A 10,826-nucleotide genomic window follows, 5' to 3' on the forward strand; every position below is an offset into this window, starting at 1 on the left:
TGGGTGCATTTTGAAAGGCTACATCATGGTATATTGCACAAAATCATATTGCATAAATATTATCTTTTAATATATACACACTCACAAATCATATATTATATGAATACGTGACTATACTAGCTAGGGTATTTGGAGGAACGAACTTCTATATATATATATAACTTTAGCTCTTTAACCAGAAGTATTTTAGCATACATTACTTTGTTCCATGATTAATAGTTTCTTTTCTTTTAATCCCATTTTGAACTGTGTACCAAGGTGGGGATGGGGGAAAATATAAGGTACAAAGCCAGAACAGAATAGTTTTATGTTATCTTTAGAAAAATTCTAAAACCGATTTGCTTGAGATAAATAGACAGATGATAGAAAGAAAAAATGTGACTATCCTGTCATTCATTTTAATGACTATAACTTTTTGATGTAATTTTTTAGCTGTTTTATCTTTTTTCTTGTTTTGTACATTGCCTAGAGTTGGGCAGCTAGTAACTATAAATACACAGACCCATAAACAAACAAGCAAACAAACAAATAAAGGGTGCTATACCAAAAACTCTTGGACAGCAGTTAGAAAATCTGTGCATTGACAAACATTCCATCTGTCAATTGTAAAAGGCTACACTGCTTCGATCTGCATATGTACTATGCGGATACATTTTGATATTCTAGGTTCTTGGGAAGAACTTGATATGTATAAAGGCCAACAACAGCTAAAGAACTGTCAGCTGCAACTTCACATTGTTATGAATAGATAATAACAACAATTCAAGTTGATGTGACTAGAAGAATTAAATCTGACTTACATTTAACTTTTCACTGGACAAAATAGAAAGGCTGTTCTCTTTTTTTGCTCCTTTAGGAGAGTTGAGAAACCTAGGGATCCAAATTTAAATATGACAGTCAGTTTAGACAAAGAATCATAAAACAGAATTTAGTCATAGAATGAAAGTTTGGAAAATGATTAATGTAATACAAAAAGCAGGTTTTCTATCTAAGTTAGTGTATCTCAACCTTGCCAACTTTTAAGATGTTTGGACTTCAATTCCCAGAATTCTGGGAGCATGAGAGTTGCCAAAGTTGAGAAACACAGATCTAGATTAATGTATATAAATATATAAATAACATGGAAGTTTATAGGATTGGTGGGTAGGAGTATATGATAAAATATGTGTTATGATATCATTGCTCAAATGACACAAATTTCATAATTAACATTATTTTGTGATGATGTCATGATGCATATAATTCATCACCACTTCTACATATTAGGTGAGGGTTTAGACAGAGGGAGCTATAGAAGCATTACAAGACTCCTTTGAGTGCACAGATTGGGGCATGTTTAAGGAAGCAGCTAATGATAACCAACATACAAATGTTGAGGAGTATGCCACCATGGTGTCTGCATATATCCAAAAATGCATAGAAGATGTCTGTGTCCTAAAAAGCGTTGTGAGGGTGAGTGAAAAACCGTGGCTAACTTATGAGGTCCGCAAGATGCTGAAAGCACAGAATGTGGCTTTTAAATCTGGTGACATGCTGGCACTTAGAATAGCCAGAGCAAATCTGAAAACTGCCATAAAAGGTGCAAAGCAAGCCCGTTGCCAGAAAATTCAGAACTTTTTTCAGGACCCAACAAACACCAGACGAATGTGGAAAGGAATCCAAGCCATTATGGATTACAAGGTGACTCCATCAAGATGCAAGGATGACACAGACTTCCTAAACAAATTGAATACATTTTTTGGTAGATTTGAGGCATCAAATAGCAGTCCCACTAGGAAAGCTGTACCCCAACCTGACAAGCAAATGCTAAGCTTTGATGTCACTTCTGTCCAGAAAACACTGCAGAAAGTTAACATTCGGAAAGCAGCAGGCCCAGATAACATCCCTGGACGTGTCCTTAGGGAATACGCAGGTGAGCTGGCTTGTGTTCTTGCAGATATTTTCAATCTCTCATTGCAGCAGGCAGTGGTGCCATCGTGTTTTAAGATGGCCATCATCTTGCCAGTGCCAAAAAAGTCACAATTACAGCCCAAAATGATTACCGTCTGGTTGCACTGACACCCAACATTATGAAATGCTTTGAGAAGCTGATAAAGGACATTATTGTATCTAGCCCCCTGCCAGCATTAGACTGCTTCAGTTTGCCTACCGACCAAATCGCTCTATGGAGGAGGCTATTTCTTCTGTTCTCCATCTGAGCTTGAAGCACTTAGAGGAAAAAAAAACCTCATATGTGTTTGTTGTCTGTCAACTTCAGTTCAGCGTTTAACACAATCATTCCCCAGTATCTAGTAGACAAACTGGGCCTTTTAGGCTTAAACAACCCTTTGTGCAACTGGATTCTGGATTTTCTTACCAACAGGCCCCAGTATGTGCAAATTGGAACAAATACCTCTAATACCATTTTCTTGAACACAGGTTCTCCTCAGGGCTGTGTCCTAAGTCCTCTGCTGTTCACCCTGTTGACCCATGACTGTTGTGCTAGGCTTGCCACCAACCATATTATGAAGTTTGCAGATGATATAACAGTAGTGGGCCTTATTTATGATGACAATGTGGAAGCTTATCACAAGGAGGTTGAGGGGTTGGTGAACTGGTGTAAGGAAAACAGCCTAGTTTTAAATATTGGAAAAACCAAAGAGATCATTGTCGATTTCAGAAAAGGCAGGCACAGCCACACTTCTCTGTGTATTAATGATTCACCTGTGGAGATGGTTACCAGCATCAAATTCCTGGGTGTGCAGCTAACGAGTAGGCTGACTTGATTGCTCAACAGCGAGACACTGGTGAAGCGGGCACAGCAGCACCTGCATTTTCTGTGTTGCATGAGAAAAGCACATCTTCCTTCTCCTATCCTTACCACTTTCTACAGAGGGATGATCGAGAGCATCCTGTCATATAGCATCACAGTCTGGTTTCAGACAGGAAGGCGATGCACAGAGTGGTGAGGATGGCCAAAAAGTTCCCTCCCTCCCATCCAGGACATAGCACAGAAGTGTTGCTTGAGCAGGGTCCGTAAGATTATCTGGGACATTACACATCATCTTCACGACCTGTCTTCCTTTATACCTTCTGGGAGGGGGCTTCGTGGTATCCGTAGCAGAACATCCAGATTCAGCCATAGTTTCATTTCATTCCATAATAGCAATCACCATAGTGACTTTTTTTCGCATCTTGACCTCTAGAACTCTGTATTAGCATTTGATAATTAACACAATTGCCTTTAATTTCTAAATATGAAATATTGAATAAAAGCTGGATTTCAACAACCAAATCTGACAAATTAGATTAACTGTTTCAGAAAAATATTTTTTTAATATTCCATACAACTTTATGGCACTTCAAGTTTCATTGCCCTAAACATGGTTGGGGCTTGTGACATGTTGACTAAGTTGTCATATCACAACAAATCAAAATGAGGGTTGTAGCTTAACTCAGTTTGATCCTGGAAATAACACTCTTTTGTTTTTCAGTGATATTATCGTCCTGAGCCTTATGCCAGCCCACTACATATAACTGTTACCTTTGAGCATCCATGAAGTTATCAGAATTGAACTTGACTGGAAAAAAATATTTTGAGAGGAGAGAAAAATGTATAATAAGATCAGAACTGCTTACAGTAAATAGATGTACTTCAAGACAAACCCCATGCAGAGTTGTGGAGAAACAACATGTGGCATATAAATTTAATCCTGCAGATGATGATGATGATAACGATGACAATGATAATGATTAAGCATGATCTACTTTGCTGATCTAAAAAAACAACCCTAAAAAGGTTGCCCTTGATTACTTATACTGCTCAAAAAAATAAAGGGAACACAAGACAAGACATCCTACTATTAAATACAGTACATTGCGTTGTTTAAGTGTTCCCTTTATTCTTTTGAGCAGTATATAAGAAAACCAAGAATACATGCTAGACTGAGAAATTCAAAAACTGTCATGGCCACATCAGAACCCATTCAGAAGAGGAGGAGTTGCAACTGTGACCGTCTGATAGGAATGGTATGTCTCCCTTGGCATTTTTGGAGAGGCCAGGGGCTGAGGACAGGCCCCTCAGGCACTGGGGGAGGTGCTTGACCAGACAGAAAGCTGCCTGCCTGCACAGACACGGGGGGGGGGATTGGTTGCTAACAGGCAGTGATGCTGATAGGCAGCAGATCCCCTCTGTTGAGGAATAGCTGCCTCCCCTACTTGATCCCAAGGGCATGGGGAGTGGAGCATAGGCAAGCTCAGAGAAGGTCTGTAATGCTACTCAGGAAAAGGTTGCCCCATCCTTCCTCACAAGGAACACTTGGAGTGGAGTGACTTAAGGAGAAGCCGTGGGGAGTTAGTCTTTGCCAGGAACAATTTGTTTGCTTTGGCTTACACTCCTCCGGCTTTGACTTGTGCCTTTTGCCTTGCCTTGTCTTGAAGACTGCTTGTCACCTCTTGCTTTGCCTAGCCATGAGGACTGCCTTCTGCCTTTTGTCTTGAGCCTTGCCCTTGTCTTGTGAACTGTAATATAGAGGCTGTTGTTTGGGGGACCGAGGTGGCTGCTTTCAGGGTAGTGTGGGGTGGAGCCTTACCGGTTGTTGGAGGGCCGTTTGCTGGACCATTTATTGAGAGCAATAAAAGATTCTCTAGAGGCCTGCCTTGCCTTGACCACCTGGGTCATAACAAAAACTATTGCCAAATAAGTAATAGCATAACACTTCCGCACTGTTGTCAGGAAAATGAAAGGTTCATATAGTTGGCAACTTCAGGGTGTGTTTCTTATTTTCATGATATTTGGCACCCACAGGTTCTACCATACACTCCAACCTCCCTTTTCCAGTGACAGAACCAAGTCTGATCTCTGAGAAGTAGAGGCTATGATGCTTCACAGGTGCCATGACAGAACAAGCTCCAGATGGCAATATTTAATAGGGACTTGACATGCCTGTTCGTTCTGATAGGACAGAGGAAAATGTGCATATTGTATTTATATATCATAGATTTAACAAATATATGTTGTATGTACTTAATATCTATAAATAAAAATAAGCATAAAATATAAGAAAGCAATCATCATCATCATTTTAGCCATTGACTATCTGCCACAGGATGAAGGCCTCTTCTGCATGTTTCCAACTAATACAGTCCTGAACTTTCTTTTGCCAATTGGGCCTGCAATATTTGCTGATGACGTCAATCCATCTTGTTTTAAAACTATCTTAGATAAAGCAATATAATAATACAAATAATAGTGGTGTTCACCCAGTACAATAGTACAATTTAAAGTACAATTAGTACAAGATTACTATTAGTGTAATAGAACAAAGAAAGGATATATCAGAGGTATATATAGATATATAGGTCAGATAGAAGAAGTGAAATATAAGCTTTGGATTCTGTGCCAGGATATTCAGAATGAGACAGATAAATGTGCAGGACAACTGGAACTTTGTCTAATTTTCATTAACTTAATAAGTAATTAGAGGCTTTTGTAAACTACTGTAGCTAGCTAGATTAGTTGTTTCTTTGAGTGCAAGAAGTAACATTTCTTTTAACACCTGCCAGGGAGAGCTAGAGAGGTTGACAACAAATACTGCGTAGGATGGACACAAATCTGTTTCACAAACTAACTGACAGGATGTGGTTTTAATACTTGGGTAAGATACATTGTGAATTGCTACTGGAATTAAGAGAGGTGGCAAGCGTTAAGAGAAGTGGCAGGATATTTAGCTAATAGTGGTTAGGTGTATACACAGATAAGAATCTGGTGATGAACAAAATGTATCATCATCATATAAAAACAGTGGTAGTCAGTTTATATGGAAAATGAAGTAAGAGTAAAAAGTTAATAGAGTATTATGGGATGGCTTTGCCTTATGCGCAGGTGTGACTATCATGTAACAGATAAAAAAAATCTTACTGTTGTTTCCTGTGGTAAATTATACAAAAATTGTACAAAAATAACTTGGTCTGGTATCTGTCACGCTCCCTGGGTGTGAAATTCAGAGGCGTCCTCATCTGCTTCTGTACAGAAATAAGAGTTTTGTCTTTTCTTGATCTTGTGTGGAAATTGATTTCTTTATACTGGGTTCCTTTTCCTAACCAATCTTCTGATGATAATATTGATATTGATATTGATATTGATATTGATATTATTATTATTATTATTATTATTATTATTATTATCAACAACAACAACAACAACAACAACAACAATAATAGAGTTGGAATGTACCTTTGAGGTCTTCAACCCCCTGCTCAGGCAGGAAACCCTATACCATTTCAGACAAATGGCTGTCCAATCTCTTAAAAACTTCCAGTGTTGGAGCATTTACAACTTCTGCATGCAGGTTGTTCCACTGATTAATTGTTCTAACCATTAGGAAATTTCTCCTTAGTTCTAGGTTGCTTCTCTCTTTGTTTAGTTTCCATCCATTGCTTCTTGTCCTGCCTTCAGGTGGTTTAATCCTTGTCAACCAAGACAATCCTTGTCAACCAAGATTCCCTGTGAAGACAAAATGGAGGAGCATATGGCTCAGGGACTCCATGTTCCCATAGGGGCTTAAATGCCAATGTACAGGGGAAAATTATATAATAAATGATCAAGTAAAACATTGATCTTCTTCTCCAAAGTCTCATTCCTTGTCACTTTATCTTTCATCATCCATCCCAGTGATGAGAACCATGCTACAAATATTCAGTAACAGTGACCTCAGAGCGAGGGTGTTTAGGGACTTCATAAAGCCACAGGACATCAACTGCCTTCTCCATATCATCGTGATAGGAAAAGTAAGATCCATAACTTTATAAAAATGTCTGGAAAGAGAGAAAGAAAAAGATAAAAGAGAGACATTCAGCAGACACTGAAGCCAATGATGAATGTTTGATTTTCCCTATAAGTTTCCTTCTACAGTTGGCTTAGAACATCAGGAGAAATTTACTACACCAAAAATACTTACCAAACTACCCCCCCCCACACACACAAAGATTTGGAAACTGGATGAAGATCCATCATATCAAGCTGTCATTGTGTGAACTAATAGATCTTCCTTGGGCCTCTAGGAAAGAAATCAGATCTTCTATTCATATCAGAGAATGGTGGTAACCAAATAAATATTTACTGTTTAGGGAGTGACATGACTTGACCTGACTTGCTTCAAAGGCACATGAATACAAGCCAACTGGTCTGGGTTTCTATAAAGCATCACAAGGTCCTGCTCACAGAGAAACAAGGGGAAGAAATGGACATTTTTGGTCACTTGGCTAACAAACAAGAACACAAATGCTCTGGTCAGTGGATCAGACTAAGCATTCATCTTGTCTAAAATTCTCTTTTCCCCAACTGAAGCTCCACAACACATCTTTTTTTAAAAAAAAATAAAAAAAAATCCAGACAGATCTTGCACAGATCATAGCTGCAGTCTTGATGTGGTGACAAATAAATGAACAAGTACAAAGCATTTATAACCTTATTTCAGCTTTTCTTTGCTTTATAGATGTGTGAAGATTGTAAATGAGGATTGGTCACAAAGTTACATTTTAAAACCCCTGTTGCAACTGAGAACAGTTGCTGGCCAAGTCAGTTGCTAAACATGGAATACTTGCAAAATCAGGTTAGTAGCCATTAAAGGAAAAAAAATTGCTCCAGGAACAAAAAAACTAGTTTGAAAACACTTGACAAACCATGGTAGTTATTGCTCTGTTGAAAAAATGTTTCCTTGTAATGTACCCTATGAACTTCGTCTAGGCTTAACCTGTAATGAAGTAATGTATACCAGCCGAAATGGACTTGTGTTCAAGGTAACATAAGAGAGAGAAGATGACTGTAAAACCACAGCAGGAAAATATGCCCAGAGCTTTTATTTACAACTGGAGGGTGTGAGTATAGAGCAACATCCATTCCTGTCATCTCAGTCTGGCTGCTGACATACTCAGACAACACGGCAACCAGGGGTGCTCATAAGACATAAGATTTGTCTATGCTTGGTAGGAAATCCCAGGCCTTTGCAATTTCATATTACAGCGGATACTGCCATTGCATACTCTTAATATTAGGGAAATGAGCAAGACAAATAAATCATGTTCTATATCCTTTCACAGCCCAGAAGAACATGAGTCCATAAGAACAAGCCAGAAAAGTAGGGGGAAAAGTAGATTTCTTAAAAAAACAGCCATAAATTTAAAAATAAATCTATAAATTCTGAAGATAGGCAATAACCAAATATATATTATACACCCTAATCCCCCCCAAATTAATACATGGTTAATATTATACAAACCAGAGAAGAATAAAATAAAATTTAATGAAGGAAGTTTTTTTGTAAGGCCAATTTAATGATAGGAAAAATGGGGAGGAGCAGGGAGGGGAAGAGAAAATGAGGAACAGAGTAAAATTGTGGTAAAAAAAATACTGAAGACTATAAACTTTTTCAAGGTCATATAGATATAAAACCACGTGTAATTGAGAATCAGATTTTTTTAAAAAAAAGTCTGCCTCAATAAAAGCAAACGGAATTTTTAAAATAAATTACATTTTAAATGTTCATCTTTCAACATAAGCTTAAGAAGTGATGCACTTTTCAGCTTCCATGATTTCTAAATACCATTTGATAGATGACAAGTACCTGCTGAAATACTGAAGATTCTCCCTTGAGTGGTATTTCTTCTATTATGAAGCGTATTTCTGCAAGAGACTTTTGGTATCTTCTTTCAATTATACCAACAAAGAGGACATTCCTTAAGATTTCATTCCTTGAAGAATGCCTAAGGAACCAAATGGCTGAACTTATCAGCTGTGTAAAAAGGGGAACCTAGAATATGAGGTCTAATCCCCAGAGAGAACAAAAATCTCCCAAATCAAGATCAGCTTTGTTGGTGGCCTTTCTTAGTTCCATCCAGAGAGGTGCTGCCTTGCCTGACAAGACTGAGATTCTGGAGATGTGATTTTGACCTGAAGAACCGTAAAATCCTTTGGTTAAATTAGTCATATGTATCCATTGTCTTCCCAAGGTCTTCTAGAATCTAGATATCCCCTTCATTTTCCTCTATCATCTAAGCAGATCATTCTATCAAAAAAATTCAGGTGACTTTGGCACAACTTATTTTTGAGGTGGCTGGATGGAGTCACTGAAGCAGTAGGCATGAGCTTAAAAGGACTCCAGAAGATGGTAGAGGACAGGAAGGCCTGGAGGAACGTTGTCCATAGGGTTGTGATGGGTTGGACACGACTTCGCAGCTAACAACAAATTTTTGAGGGATTCATGCTATCTGCTTCTAAACATTGCCTAGTTTTCTAGATGCTCATAGACCAACTGTTCATCTGTTGGTGAAATTCTCTGTTTTGGAGTCTTAGCCAGGATGAATTGGAATGCACAGCTTGTGATTTTCAGCATTCCTAGCTTAGTTTTGTGTCCCACCAAGTTTTTAACCATCCATGGATGCACCTAAAACAAATAAGGAATTGACCAAATAAGCAATACTTTGTCTGCAAGACAGACTCTTTAACAAGTCATGGTTAAAATAATCATGGTGATATGAATACATCCAGTAGAGTCCGAATACACCCAGTCTTTAAATGGGATTGTTCAACATGTTAAGCTCAAGTGTAGTTTACCTGTTTGTAATTTAGTGTGCTGTGTGATCACACAAGACCTACTAACCACATGAAGCCCTTATAAACAGAACACTGACACTGACATGCCCTAAACTGTGCTGAAGATGTTACCTAGTCTGGTAATGAAATGTTCGGAAACCAGCCCACAAGCTCGAAGAGCGAACCTCCAACCTCATAGATTTTCCTCCATGTTTTTCTATCCCTAACTGGTCTTTCAGGTCATCCAAGAATACATGAAATACTCCCTGTCAATCCAGTTATTTTATATTTTATTTAATGTTCCAACACATTTTGAATCACTGCACCATTTTCTAAGAACACTTTTCTCCCCAGTCCTTCCAGCCCATTTTTTAGATTTCAGATCTTGATTTTAAAAAATTCTGGTCTGGATTCAATTTCATGTTTTTCCATGAATTCATTTCAGTTGCACTGAGTATACTGGATATAATCTCACTTTCCCATCAGTAAAATTGGATCAAAGCAAGATGGGAAGAGTTTTTTAGAATACATCAATCATCTCATCCCCATTGCTCTAAAATATATTTAAGTATACACATATCCTCCTGTGCTCCAAGTTCATTTAAACTAGTATCTGTATCGTATCATACCCCATAATGATGTCCATGTTAATGTTGGGTTTTGAATATATTCCTCCCATCTTGTTGAGCCATCTGTTTAAGTAGGCTAAACAGGCTGCTTTTGACCTACACTTTTCTTTAAAAAAAATTAGCAATGCAAGAGGATGAGTTAATGTTACAGTAACTATAACAACAGGAATTAAATGAACATTAACCACAGTGACATATCACCCACGTTAGTAGAACTAGGAATTAATAACAGGGTAGCTGTGTATAGAAACAATACAAAATAGAAGGCTTCAAGTGTTACAATAGTTTATAGATTTGTGCAGAAGGTTTGGGGCACGAACAATGATTGCAGATTAGATGAAGAGCATGCAGAATTAACAGCTGAGAATTAGACAATGTGATGTATGGATGGTTTACTGGAAATTATTAGAATGGAACTTTCATCCTGTCTGGATAACCAAACCTTGTTTGGACTACTTTTAATAACAATTCTTCAGGCTCTCAAGCAGAGTCTTTTCTGTCATCTCCTACCTGACCATCCTAAGCAGAATTCAGAGTTTAAACTGGCCTTCCTAAACTGATATTCTGCAAAAGATTTGGAATTGCAACAGATTAGGTGGACATCAGGTAGAAAAGAGTAGCAGAAA

Source organism: Vipera berus (genome assembly GCF_964194415.1).
Source record: "Vipera berus genome assembly, chromosome: 3".
Classification (NCBI taxonomy): Eukaryota; Metazoa; Chordata; class Lepidosauria; order Squamata; family Viperidae; genus Vipera; species Vipera berus.